Genomic DNA, 18,210 nt, shown 5'->3' on the forward strand with positions numbered 1-18,210 from the left:
CCAGTAGTCATGTATGGATGTGAGAGTTGGACCATAAGGAAGCTGAGTACCAAGGAACTGATGCTTTTGAACTGTGGTGCTGGAGAAGACTCTTGAAAGTACCTTGGATAGCAAGGAGATCCAACCAGTCAATCCTAAATGCAATCAACCCTGAATATTCATTGGACGGATTGGTGCCAAAGCTGAAGCTCCAATACTTTGGGCACCTGATGTAAAAAGCTGATTTACTGGAAAAGACCCTGATGCTGGGAAGATTGAGGGCAGGAGGAGAAGGGGGCAACAGAGGATGAGATGTTAGAATGGCATCACCGACCCAATGGACATGAGTTTGTGCAAACTCTGGGAGATAGTGAAGGACAGGGAAGCCTGGCGTGCTGCAGTCCATGGGGTTGCAAAGAGTCCGACATGACTTAGTGACTGAACAACAGCAACAAAAATGTGAAAGCTCAGCATGGAGGAATGTTTTTCTGTAGCCATTTTCATCTGCTCAGAGGCAGGAGTAGAATATGAGGATAGCTGGGTTTAGCCATGGTTGAGATTTAGCCCAGCTGGTAAGATGGAGTGAGTCGAGGATGTAAGTAAAGAAGAAATTTCATGAAGAAACATTAGAATCTGATGGGAAGGAAAATGCAAACATGCAGAAAGAGACAGAGAGGGAGAGAGTTGGAGGGAACAGAATGGAGAGAATGTGTGTATGTGTGTCTGGCGGGGGGGAAGTGTTTGCAGGGGGCAAAGTGATTAAGTGGTAGTGTCTGTAACTGGAAATTTAACTGGGCTCTAAGAAATATTGGAGTAAGGGACAGAGGAGTGAATAGAATACCAATGAGCTAGACATTGTTCCAAGTACTGAGGATACAACAGCACACAAAATGATGTAGAGATTGTTAATATTTTTGATAGTGAAATGATACCCCTATTTGCCAGAAAGCTCATAACCACCAGTCTATACAGAGTTATAAAAACTTTAATTTACTTAATTCAGGTGTAATAAAGAAAACTATCCACTGTGATTTTGTATCTGGACTCCAGGAAAAAAAGGAAAATAATTTGTTTCAGAGTTTTTGTGTCTCTTTTAGGTAATCTCACATTAAGGGAGAGTTCATCAAAAAATATTTATTAGGCACCCATGTTCATAAACAGTACCTAAAAATTCATTTACTGCTGGGAGTAATTGTTGGGGAGGAGTATATTTTAATAATAAGAGTAAAATAAGTATTTTAATTTTTTTCTGTGCATTTCTTGCAGAACATTAAGAATTAAATTAAATTCATCCAATGTTTATGAAGGTGTTGTACTTGACCTAAATGATTTTACAATCTAGTGGGGAAGAAAAATGTATTCCAAAATTACCATACAAAATGCATGAAGTGACAGGTGTCAAAAGTTAAGTATAAACATAATGCTAGGGAGCCCCAAGGAAGGTATGATTAATTCCTGCTTGTAGTGACTGAGGACTTCAGGGGGAAATACAATTTTAGCTATATTTTGAAGAATGAGCAGCATTTATAAAGGCCAGATAGGGATGCAAGAAAAGAGAATATTTTAGAAAAAATTCTAGGCTGAGTATAGAAGAAAGCCAGAGGCAAACAGATACAGGTTACATTAAAGAACTTGCAAATAGGATCTTGTGGTTGAACCATAGTTACCTTTGGAAGAAGAGTGACATTGTAAAGCACTGCCTGGGACATAGAATATTGCTTAACATATACATTCCTGAAAGAGAAGAGATATGGCGAGCATAAAAGGTTTTTTTGGATCACTTCAGTAATGTGATAATGTTCTTTTCTTAATGAACATGTACACTGGGCATTTTGAGTCTCTGACATTAGAAATACTTGTTTTTACATAAACAGGGGTATAATTCAGTGGTAGAATATATTTTTGTGTTGTTGTAACGCTCTTACTACATTCTACTCTTGGTTGATGATTTTGGAGAATATTGTGAGAAATCCAATGTGCCTACTAAAACCAAAGATGGCTATAAGAAACTATTATCAATTGTTTCAACAATTATCAATCATAGAAATCTTTATGAATTTGCTATGAATGAACAAAGTAGGCTTTGAATCTTTTTCTTGTAAACATGAACAATATAAATGTAATTATTATAAGTGTCTATATATTAATTTCAGAAAACTTTAGCATTTGTCAAAAGTAGCAAATATTTTAATATCTCTAATGTTTTAAGCTATGAAAGCTATGATATTCTTCATTTTATTCTAAAGATCTTTAAGTATGTAGTGATATTTATTGTGCTTCTAAAATCTATTGTTACAATTTTTTGTTTGGTGAGTCATTGCAGTTTTAATTAAGAAGTACATCAAATTGTGTGGCTCTGTGATTTATAATTATGCGAAAATAGCTAGAAAGAAAAACTCCAGAGTTATCCAATAAAATACATATACCATTGATTTCACTGATATATATTTTGAATTACTCATTGATCTTATTAATTTAGAATAGTTTCAGAATAATTTTTCATTGAAAATATATAAAGCACTCGACCCTCAGTGAATCTCACCAACAAAGAACAACTACGAATATTTTCATTGTTTTCATGGTGGCTGCTGCTGCTCCTAAGTCACTTCAGATGTGTCTGACTCTGTGCGACCCCATAGACGGCAGCCCACCAGGCTCCCCTGTCCCTGGGATTCTCCGGGCAAGAACACTGGAGTGGGTTGCCATTTTCTTCTCCAATTTTCATGGTGGGCTGAGGCCTAAAAGATTCAAAATGTTAGTATTTGCATTGGTGTTTGTTCATGAACAGTTCTCTGTAGCCCAGCAATATTTTCACTTTCTGAAGTGAAACTAAATATATGGATATCTTGTTCTTTCTGGTTATTCCAGTTGCCCTGTAGTTTTCAGAATTTCTGAGACAGCACATACAGAATTAATACATAGAGGTCATATCTTCTTTTGTTCCCAGAGACTGTTTCCCTTGCTGAAAGAGTTCTGATATCATTTTAGAGGAGAAAACAAATACGATAGAAGTTGCATTTGTTTGACAGAAGTCAACAGTTATATCCTCTAGTAATGTGCTGCAGTATGTTATTACATATTATTAACCAAATGAATCAACTGTGTATATAGATATATATGTATATGCACACATATATATAAAAGCTTAAATTATAGTATATTAAACTCCTATTTTTCATTCTCTTATGTGGCTATTAAAAATGTTTTTTCCCCCTGAGTCAGATCTTCTATATTTGTCCCACCCTGTCCTCTATACTGTACAATTCCAACTGATAAAGAATCATAATTTTATTAATTTCACATGTAGACATTTTCCCCAGTGAATAGCCTGTTCTTTATCATATTTATTATTACAGAGTAAATCTCTTTTGATTTTTACCAATAATGAGTGCTCATTCTAGTGGTAAAAACCCAGCCACTCTCTTGAACTAAATCAAGTGGAGAAAGATGTAAAGAACTGGAAAAAGATACAACCATAAAATAAAAGTATTTGTACAGCTTTACTCTCCTTTGATTAAAGTGCCCCAGAAACCTACTTATGAGAGAGACTAAATTATTATAATTAATACTGAGGTCTGCTGGGTGATTTTATATAAGAACTTTAAGCCTTTAAGTGATTATAATTTTCTTACTTGTGGAAAAAAATATTTACTGGCTACACAATTCTCTTTATATATATATATGACCAATTATAAATACTTATAACATAATTTATATATATATATAATTTATACTATGTTTACTTTTGTAATTTTATATTATACATTAGTTATACATTATTCAAAGGCACATGCCATAAAGAACACCCTAGAGCTTAATAGGTACTCTTTAAACAGAAAAGAAGAACCTATAGAAAAGGGAAAATCATAATACAAAGGGAAAATAAATATATAAAAGAATTGAAGATCCCCTAAATAACCAAAGATAGATTACAAAAAAAATAACTTTTTTTGGTTAAAAATGACTATGCATTCTTGTGTGATCAGTTGCAAAGTCACGTCTGACTCTTTGTGACCCCTTGGACTGTTGCCTACCAAACTCCTCTGTCTATGGAATTTTTCGGGTAAGAATTCTGGAGTGGGTTGCTATTTCCTCCTCCAGAGGATCTTCCCAACCCAGGGATCAAACCCATGTCTCTTGCAACTCCTGCATTGACAGGGGGATTCTTTACCAGTATGCCACCTGGGAAATCCTAAAAGTCATTATAACTATAATTATTTGCAAAAGGATAAATATGAAGATGTAAAATAGAGCATCAACATCACAAAATGTAGGGAGGAGGTTAAAAAATGTAGATCTTTTAGAATATGCTCAAATTGTATGACTATGAGCTTAAAGCAAGTAGACATATGTTCTTGGATTGGAATAAACAATATTGTCAAAATTACTATACTACCCAAAACAATCTACAGAGTCAATTAAATTTCTATCAAATAACCAGTGGCCTTTTTCATGGAATTAGAATAGAAAAAATTTACTTTTTGTGTGCAAACACAAAGGACTTTGAATAGCCAAAGCAATCTTAAGAAAAATGGAGCTGGAGAAATAAAGCTCCCCAAGTTCAGACTATAATGCAAAGCTACAGTAATCAAAACAGCCTGGTACTGTAACAAAAATAAAGATCAGTGGAATAAGATAGAAAGTCCAGTGATAAACACCAAACATCTATCATCACCTAAACTATGACAAGGAGACAAGAATATCCAATGGAGAAAAGACAGTCTCTTCAATAAATGGTGCTGGGAACTGGGCAGATACATATAAAAGAAAGAAATTAAAATGTTCTCTGAAACCATACACATAAATAAGCTCAAAGTGGTTTACAGACTTAAATATAAAGCTGAATACTATAAAATTCTCAGAGGAAAACATAGGCAGAACACTTCTGACATATGTTGAAGTAGAATCTCTTTCTAAATAAGAGATCTAAATAAAATTAAAAATGTTTGCATAGCAAAAGAAACCACAAACAAAATGAAAAGACAGCTTACAGAATGAGAGAAAATATTGGCAAATGAAACAACTGACAGGAGATTAATCTCCAAAATATACAAATAGCTCATAGAGCTCAATATAAAAAAATAAAACAACCCAATCAAAAAATTGGTAGAAGATCTAAAGAGACAATTTTTCCAAAGAAGACATATAGATGACCAAAAAGTACATGCAAAGATGCTCAATATCATTAATCATTAGAGAAATTAAGTCAAAACTACAATGAGGTATTATCTCACAGTGGTCAGAATGGCCAAACAATATACAAATAATAAATGCTAGACTAGAGAGGTTGTGGAGAAACGAGAACCCTCCTACACTTTTGGTGGGAAAGTACACTGATACAACCATTATGGAGAATAGTATGGAGATTCCTGAAAGAGTAAAAATAGAGCTACCATATGATCCTGCAATCCCACTCATGGGCATATACCCAAAGAAAACTGTAATTTGAAAAGATATATATATACCCCAATGTTCAATGTGGCATTATATACTATAGCTAGAACATGGAAGCAACCTAAAGAATCTCCATCAACAGAAGAAAGGATAAAGAGAAGTGGCACATATATACAAAGGAATATTAAACAGCCATAAAAAGAATGGAATAATTTCTGTTACAGCAGCATGGATGTGCCTAGATATTGTCATAGAGAGTAAAGTAAGGCAGACAGAGAAAAACAAGTAACATGTAATATCACTTATATGTGGAAACTAAAAAAAATGGTACAAATGGACTTATTTACAAGACAGAAATGGAGTCACAGAGGTAGAAAGCAAACATGGTTAATAGTGGAGGAGAGAAGGGAGGGAGGAGAAGGGATAAATTGGGAGATTTGGATTGACATATACACACTACTATATATAAAATAACTAATAAGCACCTATAGCACAGGTGCTATAACTATTCAATAGTCTGTAATGACCTATATGGGAAGATAGCTTTAAAAAGAGTAGATATATGTATATGTGTAACTGATTCACTTTGTTTACAGTAGAAACTAATATCACATTGTAAATCAACTATACTTCTGTAAAAATTTTTTAAAAATACAGCAAGCAGATAAAGTTATGGGTCAACACAATGGAAAACCAGGGTAACTACAAATTAAAAAGTAATAGACTAAAAAAAAAGAAGAAGAAATGAATCCAAGCATAAACAAAAGACAAACAGCAAATTGTGAAGGTAAAAAACAAAACAAAAAAAGCTATGAAATTAACTAGGAAACAAGGTTGAAATGGCAATAGATACATATCTACCAATAATCATTTTAAATGTCAATGGACTAATGTTCTAATCAAAAGACACAGAGTGGTGGACTGGATTAGAAAGAAAAACACAATTGTACAATATGTTGCCTAGAAGAGATTTCTATCTGAAAGACACAGATAGAAATTAAGAAAATGGAAAAAGATATTTCGTGCAAATGGAAATGACAAGAAAGTGAGGGTGGGTAGCAAAGCTCATATCAGACAAAATTAAAATTTAAATTAAAACCAATAAAGATAATAACAGACATTATATAATAATGAGATCAATTCAAGAAGAGGACAATACAGTCATTAACATGTATGCACCAAATACAGGAGCACCTAAATATACAAAACAAATGCTAACAGACATATAGGGAGAAATTAACAGGAATATAATAATAGTAAAAGATTTAACACCCCATTGACATCAATGGACAGACCTTCTAGACAGAAAGTTAATAAGGCAACAAGAGGTCCTAAATAATACAATGGAACAGTTAGACTTAATTGATACTTTTAGGACTTCACTTAAACACACACACACACACACACACACACACACACACAGAATATACATTCTTGTCAAGTGCACATGAAATATTCTCTAAGACTGATCATATACAAGGACACAAAGTAAGCCTCAACAACTTCAAGAGGATAGAAATATTGTGAAGCATTTTTTCCTGACAATAACTGTATGAAACTAGAAATCAATTGGAGAAAGAAAAAAGGTAAAATAACATATCGAGACTAAACAAGCTACCAAAAAACCTCAGTGGGTCAGTGATAAAACCAAAGAAGAAATTTAAAAATACCTCAATAAAATGACAATAAAAACAAAAACCTTACAAAAATCTATGGAATGCAGCAAAAGGAGTTCTAAGAGGAAAGTTTACAGTGAGTGATACAGGACTTCCTCAAGAAATAAAAACAATCTCAGATGAAGAACTTAACCTATCACCTAAAAGAATTAGAAGAAAAATCAAAACCCAAAGTCAACAAAAGGAAGGAAACAATAAAGTTTAGAGAGGATATAAGTAAAATAGATCAATAAGACAATGGAAAACATCAACAAAACCAAGAGAGGGTTGTTTGAAAAGATAAAAAATATCAACAAAAGCCTAGTCAGGCACACCAAAAAGAAAAGAGAGACAATCCAAATAAAATAAGAAATGAAAAGGGAGAAATAACAACTGACACATGCTAGCAAAATAGTGTTCAAAATCCTTCAAGCTAGGCTTAAACAGTATGTGAACTGAAAAATTCTAGATGTTCAAGTTGGATTTAGAAAAGGCAGAGGAACCTGAGATCAAATTGCCAACATCTGCCAGATCATGGAGAAAGCGAGGGAATTCCAGAAAAACATCTACTTCTGCTTCATTGAAAGGCTATGCTAAAGCCTTTGACTGTGTGTATCAAACAAGATGTGGAAAATTTTTAAAGAGATGGGAATACTGGACTGCCTTACCTGTTTCCTGAAAAACCTGTTTGCAAGTCAAGAAAAAACAGGTAGAAAGGGACATGAAACAACATACTGGCTCAAAACTGGGAAAGGAGTACATCAAGGTTGCATCTTGTCACTGTGCTCATTTAATTTATATGCAGAGTGCATCATGCAAAATGCCAGGCTGGATGAACTATGAGCTGGAATCAAGATGCCTGGAGAAATATCAGTATCGTCAGATATGCAGATGACACCACCTTAATGGCAGAAAGCAAAGAGGACCTAAAGAAACTCTTGATGGAGATGAAACAGGAGAGTGAAAAAGCTGGCTTAAAATTCAGCATTCTAAAAACTAAGATCATGACATCCAGTCCCATCATTTTATAGCAAATAGATGGGGAAAAAGTAGAAATAGTGAGAGACTATTTTCTTGTGCTCCAAAATTACTGCAGACAGTGGCTGCAGCCATGAAATTAAAAGCCACTTGCTCCTTGGAAGAAAAGTTATGACAAAACTAGACAGCATATTAAAATCAGAGATATCACCTTGCCGACAAAGATCCATATAGTCAAAGCTATGGTTTTTCCAGTAGTCATGTATGGATGTGAGAGTTGGATCATAAAGAAGTCTGAGCAATGAAGAATCAATGCTTTGGAACTAGTGCTGGAGAAGACTCTTGAGAGTCCCTTGGAAAGCAAGAAGATCAAACCAGTCAATCCTAAATGAAATCAACCATGAATATTCATTGGAAGGACTGATGCTGAAGCTGAAGCTCTAAAACTTTGGCCACCTGAAGCAAGTAGCCAGCTTATTAGAAAAGACCCTGATACTGAGAAAGATTGAGGGCAGGAGGAGCAGGGGGCAACAGAGGATGAGATGGTTGGATGGCATCACCAACTCAATGGACATGAATCTGAGCAAACTCCAGGAGATAGTGAAGGACAGGGAAACTTGGCAGGCTGCAGTCCATGGGGTCGCAAAGAGTCAGACAAGACTAAGTGACTGAACAACAACAACAGAGAAAGAATTTTTCAACCCAATATCTATGATGAATGTGGATGCAAAAATCCTCAACAAAATATGTGCTAACTTAATCCAATAATATATAAAAAGAATCATATACCATAATCAATTTAATTTCATTCCAGTGTTCAAAAAATGCTTCAACATATACAAGCAATCAGTGTGCCAGATTAACAAAAAGAATGACAAAAACAACATGATGGTCTCAGTAGATGCAGGGAAAGTATTTGATAAAATTTAACATTCATTCATGATAAAAACTCTCACAGAGGTAGGTATCTGATATACACAGTCAAAGGCTTTGGTATAGTCAATAAAGCAGAAACAGATGTTTTTCTGGAACTCTTTTGCTTTTTCAATGATTCAGTGGATGTTGGCAATTTGATCTCTGGTTCCTCTGCCTTTTCTAAAACCAGCTTGAACATCTGGAAGTTCACAGTTCACATGTTGCTGAAGCCTGGCTTAGAGAATTTGAGCATTATTTTACTAGTGTGTGAGATGAGTGCAATTGTGCAGTAGTTTGAGCATTTTTTGGCATTGCCTTTCTTTGGGGTTGGAATGAAAACTGACCTTTTCCAGTCCTGAGGCCACTGCTGAGTTTTCCAAACTTGCTGGCATATTGAGTAGAGCACTTTTATAGCTTTGTTTGTAGTGAACCTTCCTAAGGCCCACCTGACTTCACATTCCAGGGTAAAGGTTTACAGGCTCAATGAGGACCAATAGTATGACAACCCATGTGCCAGGCACGTCGTCTATCTACATGGAGCTGCTGAAGGGCATATCCCTGCTAGTCAGGGCCTGACAAAATGTGGTCCACTGGAGAAGGGAATGGCAAACCACTTCAGTATTCTTGCCATGAGAAACCCTTGAACATAATGAAAAGTCAAAAAGATATGACACGAGAAGATGATCCCCCCAGATTAGTAGGTGTCCAATATGGAAAATTCTGAAAGAGATGGGAATACCAGACCACCTGATCTGCCTCTTGAGAAACCTGTATGCAGGTCAGGAAGCAACAGTTAGAACTGGACATGGAACAACAGACTGGTTCCAAATAGGAAAAGGAGTACGTCAAGGCTGTATATTGTCACCCTGTTTATTTAACTTATATGCAAAGTACATCATGAGAAATGCTGGACTGGAAGAAACACAAGCTGGAATCAAGATTGCTGGGAGAAATATCAATTACCTCAGATATGCAGATGACACCACCCTTATGGTAGAAAGTGAAGAGGAACTACAAAGCCTCTTGATGAAAGTGAAAGTGGAGAGTGAAAAAGTTGGCTTAAAGCTCAACATTCAGAAAACGAAGATCATGGCATCTGGTCCCATCACTTCATGGGAAATAGATGGGGAGACAGTGGAAACAGGGTCAGGCTTTATTTTTCTGGGCTCCAAAGCACTGCAGATGGTGACTGCAGCCATGAAATTAAAAGATGCTTACTCCTTGGAAGGAAAGTTATGACCAACCTAGATAGCATATTCAAAAGCAGAGACATTACTTTGCCAACTAAGGTCCATCTAGTCAAGGCTATGGTTTTTCCTGTGGTCATGTATGGATGTGAGAGTTGGACTGTGAAGAAGGCTGAGTGCCAAAGAATTGATGCTTTTGAACTGTGGTGTTGAAGAAGACTCTTGAGAGTCCCTTGGACTGCAAGGAGATCCAACCAGTCCATTCTGAAGGAGATCAGCCCTGGGATTTCTTTGGAAGGAATGATGCTAAAGCTGAAACTCCAGCACTTTGGCCACTTCATACGAAGATTGACTCATTGGAAAAGACTCTGATGCTGGGAGGGATTGGGGGCAAGAGAAGGGGACGACAGAGGATGAGATGGCTGGATGGCATCACTGACTCGATGGACGTGAGTCTCAGTGAACTCCAGGAGTTGGTGATGGACAGGGAGGCCTGGTGTGCTGCGATTCATGGGGTCGCAAAGAGTCGGACACGACTGAGCGACTGATCTGATCTGAATATGCTACTGGGGCAGAGGAGAGTTACAGCTCCAGAAAGAATGGAGAGGTAAGGTTAAAACTGAACTTTGCTCATTTATGGATGTGTCTGGCACTTAAATAAAGTCTAGTGCTGTAAAGAACAGTACTGCATAGGAACCTGGAATGTTAGGTCCATGCATCAAGGTAAGTTGGATATGGTCAAACAGGAGATGGCAAGAGTGAACATTGACATTTTAGGAATCAGTGAAGTAAAATGGACAGGAATGGGTGAATTTAAATTGGAGGACCATTATATCTACTACTGTTGGCAAGAATCCCTTAGAAGAAATGGAGTAGCCCTCACAGTCAAGAGTTTGAAATATAGTACTTGTGTATAATCTAAAAAATGACAGAATGATCTCAGTTCCTTTCCAAGGGAAACCATTCACATGACAATAAACCAAGTTTACACCCCAACCACTAATGGCAAAGAAGCTGAAGCTGAATAGTTAAATGAAGACCTACAAGATTTTCTAGACCTAACACCAAAAAAAGATGTCCTTTTTGTCACAGGGGACTGGAACGCAAAAGTAGGAAGTCAAGAAATATACAGAAAAATTGTCAAGGTTGGCCTTGAAGTAAAAAATGAAGCAGGGCAAAAGCTAAGAAAGCTTTGCCAATAGAACACACTGGTCATAGCAAACAGCCTCTTTCAACAACACAAGAGATGACTCTACACATGGACATCACCAGATGGTCAATACTGAAATCAGATGGATTATATTCTCTGCAGCTAAAGATAGAGAAGCTTCATATAGTCAGTAAAAACAAGACTGGAGCTGACTGTGGTTCAGATCATGAGCTCTTTATTGCAAAATTCATACTTAAATTGAAGAAAGTAGGGGAAACCACTAGACCATTCAGGTATGACCTAAATCTAATCCCTTATGATTATACAATGGAGGTGACAAATAGATTCAAGGATTAGATCTGGTAGAGTGCCTGAAGAACTATGGATGGAAGTTTGCAGCAGATGGTGACCAAAACCATCCCCAAGAAAATAAAATGCAAGAATGCAAAATATTTGTTTGAGAAGGCCTTACAAATAGGTGAGTAATAAAGAGAAACAAAAGGCAAAATGGAAAGATACAGCCAACTGAATGCAGAGTTCCAGAGAATAATAAGGAGAGATAAGAAAGTTTTCTTAATTGAACAGTGCAAAGAAATAGAGGAAAACTGTAGAATGGGAAAGACTAGAGACCTCTGCAAAAAATTGGAGACCCAAGGGAACATTTCATGCAAAATTGGCACACCAAAGGACAGATATGGAAAGGGCCTAATAGAAATAGAATATATTAAGAAGAAGTGACAAGAATATACAGAAGAATTGTACAAAAAAGGGTCTTAATGACCCAGATAACCACAATGGCCTGGTCACTCACATAGAGCCAGACATCCTGGAGTCCGAAGTCAATTGGGCCTTAGGAAGCATTACTATGAAAAAAGGTAGTGTGGAGGTGATAGAATTTCAGCTGAATTATTTCAACAAAATTCCTAAAAGATGATGCTGTGAAAGTGCTGCACTCAATATGTCAGCAAATTTGGAAAACTCTGGAGTGGCCACAGGACTGGAAATGGTCAGTTTTCCTTCCAATCCCAAAGAAAGGCAATGCCAAAGAATGTTCAAACTCCAATATAATTGCAATTTTATTGCAATTACAGTACCAGAATGTCAGATATACAAGTTGGATTTAGAAGAGGCAGAGGAACCAGAGATCAAATTGCCAACATCTGCCAGATGATGGAGAAAACAAGGGAACTCCAGAAAAACATCTCTACTTTAGTTTCACTGACTACACTAAAACCTTTGACCATGTGGGTCACAAAAAAATGTGGAAAATTCTTAGAGATGGGGATACCAGACCACTTTACCTGTCTTCTGAGAATCTTATATGCAAAACAAGAAGCAAAAGTTAGAACTGGACATGGAACAATGGACTGGTTTAAATTAGGAAAGGAGTACATCAAGGCCGTATATTGTCACCCTGTTTATTGAATTTATATGCCGAGTACATCACGTGAAATGCTGGGCTGGGTAATTAACAAGATGGAATCAAGATTGCCTGGAGAAATATTAATAACCTCAGATATGTAGATGACACCACCCCAATGGTAGAAAGTGAAGAGGAACTAAAGAGCCTCTTGATAAGGGTTAAGGGGACAGTGAAAAAGCTGGCTCAAAAACTCAACATTCAAAAAACTTAAGATCATGGCATCTGGTCCCATCACTTTATGGCAAATAGATGGGGAAACAGTGGAAACAGTGACAGATTTTATTTTCTTTGGCTCCAAAATCACTGTGGAAAGTGACTGCGGCCAGGAAATTAAAAGCCACTTGCTCTTTGGAAGAAAAGTTATGACAAACATAGACAGCATATTAAAAAGCAGAGACATCACTTTGCTGACAAAGGTCCATATGGCAAAGCTATGATTTTTCCAGTGGTCATGTATGGATGTGAGAGTTGGACCATAAAGAAAGCTGAGCACCAAAGAATTGATGCTTTTGAACTGTGGTACTGGAGAAGACTCTTGAGAGTCCCTTGGACTGCAAGGAGATTAACCAGTCCATCTTAAAGGAAATCAACCCTGAATATTCACTAGAAGGACTGATGCCGAAGCTGAAGCTCCAGTACTTTGGCCATCTATATCAAAGAGCTGACTGAATGGAAAAGACTCTGGTGCTTGGAAAGATTGAGGGTAAGAAGAGAAGTGGGCAGTATCATCTCATATACATTAATTTGAGAAATCTCCAGAAGATAATGAAGGACAGGGAATCCTGTCCCACTACAGTTCATGGGATTGTAAGGAGTCAAGGCTTAGCAACTGAAAAACAACAACAACATTTAGCTAAGGAGGTCCTTTTTTTGAAAACATTAAAACACTGACAAATGAAATTAAAGATGACTCAAAGAAATAGAAGGATATCACATGCTATTGGATGGAAGGATTAATGTTGTGAGAATGGCTATACTTACCCTAAAGCAATCTACAGATTTAATATAATCCCTATCAAAATACCCACAATATTTTCCACGGAACTAGAACAAATAATACTAAAATTTATATGGAACTATAAAAGACTCAGAATTGCCAAAGCAATCCTGAGGAAAAAAATCACAAAGCTACAAGCATTACCATTCTCAAACCTCAGACAATACTAAAAGCTACAGCAATCAAAGCAGCATGATACTGACACACACATACAGAAAAACATATAGATCAATAGCACAGAATAGAGAGTCCAGAAATAAACCCTCACACCTATGATCAACTAATCTACGACAAAGGAGGCAAAAATATTCAATGGAGAAAAGTCTCTTCAGCAAGTATTGCTGGGAAACCTGGACAGCTAGATGTAAATCAGTTAAATTAGGACCCTACCTCACATCATACAGACAACGTTAAAATGGTTTAAAGACTTAAATATGACATGATCCATAACACTCCTAGAAGAGGATATAGGCAAAAGTTTCTTGGACATAAATCATAGTAATGTCTTAGATCAGACTCCCAAGTCAAAATAAATGCAAGCATAAATAAGCAAATGAGACTGAATCAAACTTAAAAGCTTTAGCACTGCAACGGAAGCTATAAAAACAAACAAACAAGAAAAAAAAACAGCTATGGCATGGGAGAAAATATTTGCAAATGACGGACTGACAAGGGGTTAATATCCAGAATATATAAACAACTCATACAACTCAATAACAAGAAAATGAAAAATCTAGTCAAAAAATGGGCAGAAGATCTAAAGAAATGTTTCTCTAAAGAAGGCATAAATTATTAACAGGAACATGAAAAGTTGCTAAACATTACTAATTATTAGATAAATACAAATCAAAACTACACTGAGCTATCACCTCACATCTGTCAGATGGCTATCACAAAAAAATCTACGAGCTTTAAATGCTGGAGAGGGTGTGGGAAAAAGGGAAACCTCCTACTCTGTTGGTAGGAATGTATACTGTTACAGCCACTATGGAAAACAGTATGGAGTTTCCTCAAATATCTAAATATAGAGCTACCATATCGTCCTGCAATCCCACTCCCCGGCATATATCTGGAAAAGATGAAAACTCTAATTGAAGATACATGGACCCCAATGTTCATAGCACTGTGAAGTCACTTCAGTAGTGTCCGACTCTGTGTGACCCCATAGACGGCAGCCCACAAGGCTCCTCTGTCCCTGGGATTCTCTAGGCAAGAACACTGGAGTGGGTTGCCATTTCCTTCTCCAATGCATGAAAGTGAAAAGTGAAAGTGAAGTCGCTCAGTCGTGCCGGACTCTTAGCGACCCCATGGACTGCAGCCCACCAGGCTTCTCCGTCCATGGGATTTTCCAGGCAAGAGTACTGGAGTGGGGTGCCATTGTTCATAGCACTAGTTTTCATAAAATCTCCTTTTGAATTCTACCATTTAAAGCCAGGTGGGCTACAGTTCATGGGATCGCAGAGTTGGACATAACTGAGCATGCATGCACAGCTCACAAACAGCTTCAACTGGGAACAATATGCTGTTTTCTTACGCCCCATTTTGCTCCTGACCAGTGTTCTCTTGCTAGTGAGAAGATGGAAGTATGATTCAGCACTAAGAGCACTCTGCTAGGAGTAAACTGTTGGTCTCTGGGAATGCTAGTGAAAGTAAAAGTGAAGTCACTGCCATGTCCGACTCTTTTCAACCCCATGGACTGTAGCCTACCATGCTTCTCTGTTTATGGGATTTTCCAGGCAAGAGTACTGGAGTGGGTTGCCATTTCCTTATCCAGAGGATTTTCCCGACCCAGGGATCAAACCTGGGTCTCCCGCATTGTAGGCAGACACTTTGCTGTCTGAGCTACCAGGGAAATCCTCCGAGAATGCTAATCACTATAGTAGTTCTTAGTATATCCAAAAATCTTGAAATTGTAAATACAAGAGGGAAAATAGCATGTTTTGCAAGAAAGCTAAATTTGGCCTTACACTTGGAAAACAATATAATACAGTCCAATCCATCCTTCCAATAATACTTTCTAAGATATGATGTCTTCTTTGATGGTATTACAAATTGTACATTTAAACTGCTGTTAACTGAATATTGTTACTAGACTCAAATAGCAAAAAAGCAGAGCAGCTGTGCTGGACTCTACTTTGGGTTTCCTATTCAGATTGTCATGCACATCCTCCAATTGCTTCTCCTTTTTGCCAGTGGAAATTGCCAATGGAATTCTTCCCTTGGAGTTTATTCTATGCTCATGTTAACTTTCCTCCAGCTGAGTATTGGGGCCTTTTTCTTTAAGTGGAACAATTGGACTTGGAGGCAGAAAACCTAAGTGTTGGCCCCCTAGTTCTACCAAGATCTTGAGTACGGGGTTTCCCAGGTGGTTCAATGGTAAAGAATCTGGTTACCGGTGCAGGAAATACAAGAGACATGGGTTTGATCCTTGGATCAAGAAGATCCCCTTGAGTAGGAGAGGGCAACCCTCTCTGTATTCTTGCCTGGAAAATTCCAAGGATGGAGGAGACTGGTGGGCTACAGTCCAGGGAGTGGCAAAGAGTCACAGGACTGAGCACACACACATGAACAATGGGAGACCTCTTACATCTTTCTTTCGTTACAGTGCCTCCGTGATCACAGTTGAACAAACTACAGGGAGCCCAGTCAGGCACACAGAAGTTGAACCACAGAAAGATGTTATAAGTGATCTTATTTATCTAATTTGCTAGCATATAACTGGTGGTATGACTTCCCTGGGAGCTCAGTTGGTAAAGAATCTGCCTGCAGTGCAGGAGACCCCGGTTCATTCCTGGGTTGGGAAGATCCCCTGGAGAAGAAATAGGCTACCCATTCCAGTATTCTTGGGCTTCCCTGGTGGCTCAGCTGGTAAAGAATCCACCTGCAATGTGGGAGACCTGGGTTCAACCCCTGGGTTGGGAAGCTCCTTTGGAGAAGGGAACAGCTACCCACTCCAGTATCCTGGCCTGGTGGTATGTACCAAGTTCAGTACTATAAGCATACCTGGAGAAGATATTTTACCATCTGACTTTACAAAATTAATAAGAATTGTTTGAAAATCAACTTCTACTTTGTTCTTGTAAAATTAACAAGCAGAAACCTCAGTTAAATAGAGTTGGGTGACAAGAAGCAGGAGCTCCTATATCCTGTGATGACAGCAATCCAGTAACAAGAATAAAGACTCCTTTTCTTCCCAGGCAGGGCCTCCACCTTTGAAAACTCATACTCATTGTTCACTACAGCCCTTCCAACCTCCTTTTATCCTCCATTAAAGTCTTCTCCTTCCCTTGCCTGTGAGAATTTGCCTATGGCTCACCATGATTGCAGACCCCAAATTGCAACTCTCTGCTGATTCTAAATAAACCCATCTTAGCCAGAGAAATATCTGAGAGTCTATTTGTTTCAGGTCAACATTGTTGTGGCCTATATGGGGACCAGAGAAGACCCCTGATGGCCCTGGAGCTGATGAGCAGACAGGTACAAGACTCATAACTCAGCCCATTTTCACTCACTGCTTTTCTCACTGAAGAGTTTGAAGGTATATCTTTCTCTTGGATCTGAGTTCATGCCCTCTTTGAATGTGAAGCTCTCCAGGGTTTATTCAGGATCTGAATAAAGGTTTAAAGGTTTTGTTTTTCTAGTTAAGGCCTTGCTCTGTATGAACGTGCTCGTTTGGCACTTCAGTCTGATCTTGAGATCAGACTGCTTCAACCAAAGTTGGCTGAAAATGCTTCAGCTCAATTTCTTCAGGAAAGTGTTGCTTCAAATAAAGCTGTGCCAGTTTTTCAGCCTTTAGCCTATTCCTTTGGAAAGTCTATTTTCTGGAGACTGGCTGGAAAAAAAAAAAAAAAAAAAAAAAAAAACGCCTTCAGCCTGGCTCTTCCAGGCCTAAGCAGTCTTTTTAGGACTGGCTGGGATTGGCTTGCAAGTTGTTTAAAGATTGTTCTTTACTCTAGAGGAAAACTCCCTAGGAAACGGGGTCCCTATCTAAGTATTTTAGGGTGCCTGCCCAAGGACTGTGGCTAGTTTTATGTTTAAAACCTTTGTCTTTCTTCACACTCATTTCTAATTTAAATGGTCTAAACTGGAAAAAGTCAATTTAGAATATCAATAGCCATTATGAGGAACTTTTGAAATCCTTTTGAAATCAAGAAAAACTTAATTTTCTTCGAACTGAATTGGAGTACTAAAGCTCAAAAACTTCCAGAATTGAGTGGAGTGCTTATTTTGATTGTATTTTGAGATTTTCCAATATCAGGAGTCTAAAATTGCTTCTCTGCAAAATAAGATTTTAAGACTGAGACAAAGAAAGAAAGAGAAAATGGCTTGCAAATCTTCAGGCTCATCTTCCTTGACTTCTTTGTCTCATGCTCTGCCTTCATCTCTTCTTCTTCCTTTCCATCCATATATGCCTCCACTATACCTTAAGACCCTCCAAACTAATTCTCCCTCCAAACTTCCCCTTTTCTCTGATACTCTTTCTGCTCCCTTTTCTGCTGAATCTGTCAGAATCTGTCCCTTTAAAAGTAACC

At 37.5% G+C, this 18,210-nt stretch overlaps 1 long non-coding RNA gene across 1 annotated transcript in view; it reads right to left on the reverse strand.

Annotated features, from left to right (window-relative positions):
• Window positions 1–2,234: 2,234 nt before the first annotated feature.
• The window catches only part of LOC123334258, a 54,692-nt gene continuing 38,716 nt past the window's right edge, over window positions 2,235–18,210 (reverse strand). Inside the window, exon 3 of the long non-coding RNA XR_006552089.2 lies at window positions 2,235–2,717. This is a non-coding gene — a long non-coding RNA (uncharacterized LOC123334258). The remainder of the gene's footprint in view (window positions 2,718–18,210) is intronic.

Source organism: Bubalus bubalis, chromosome 6 (assembly GCF_019923935.1).
Source record: "Bubalus bubalis isolate 160015118507 breed Murrah chromosome 6, NDDB_SH_1, whole genome shotgun sequence".
Lineage (NCBI taxonomy): Eukaryota > Metazoa > Chordata > Mammalia > Artiodactyla > Bovidae > Bubalus > Bubalus bubalis.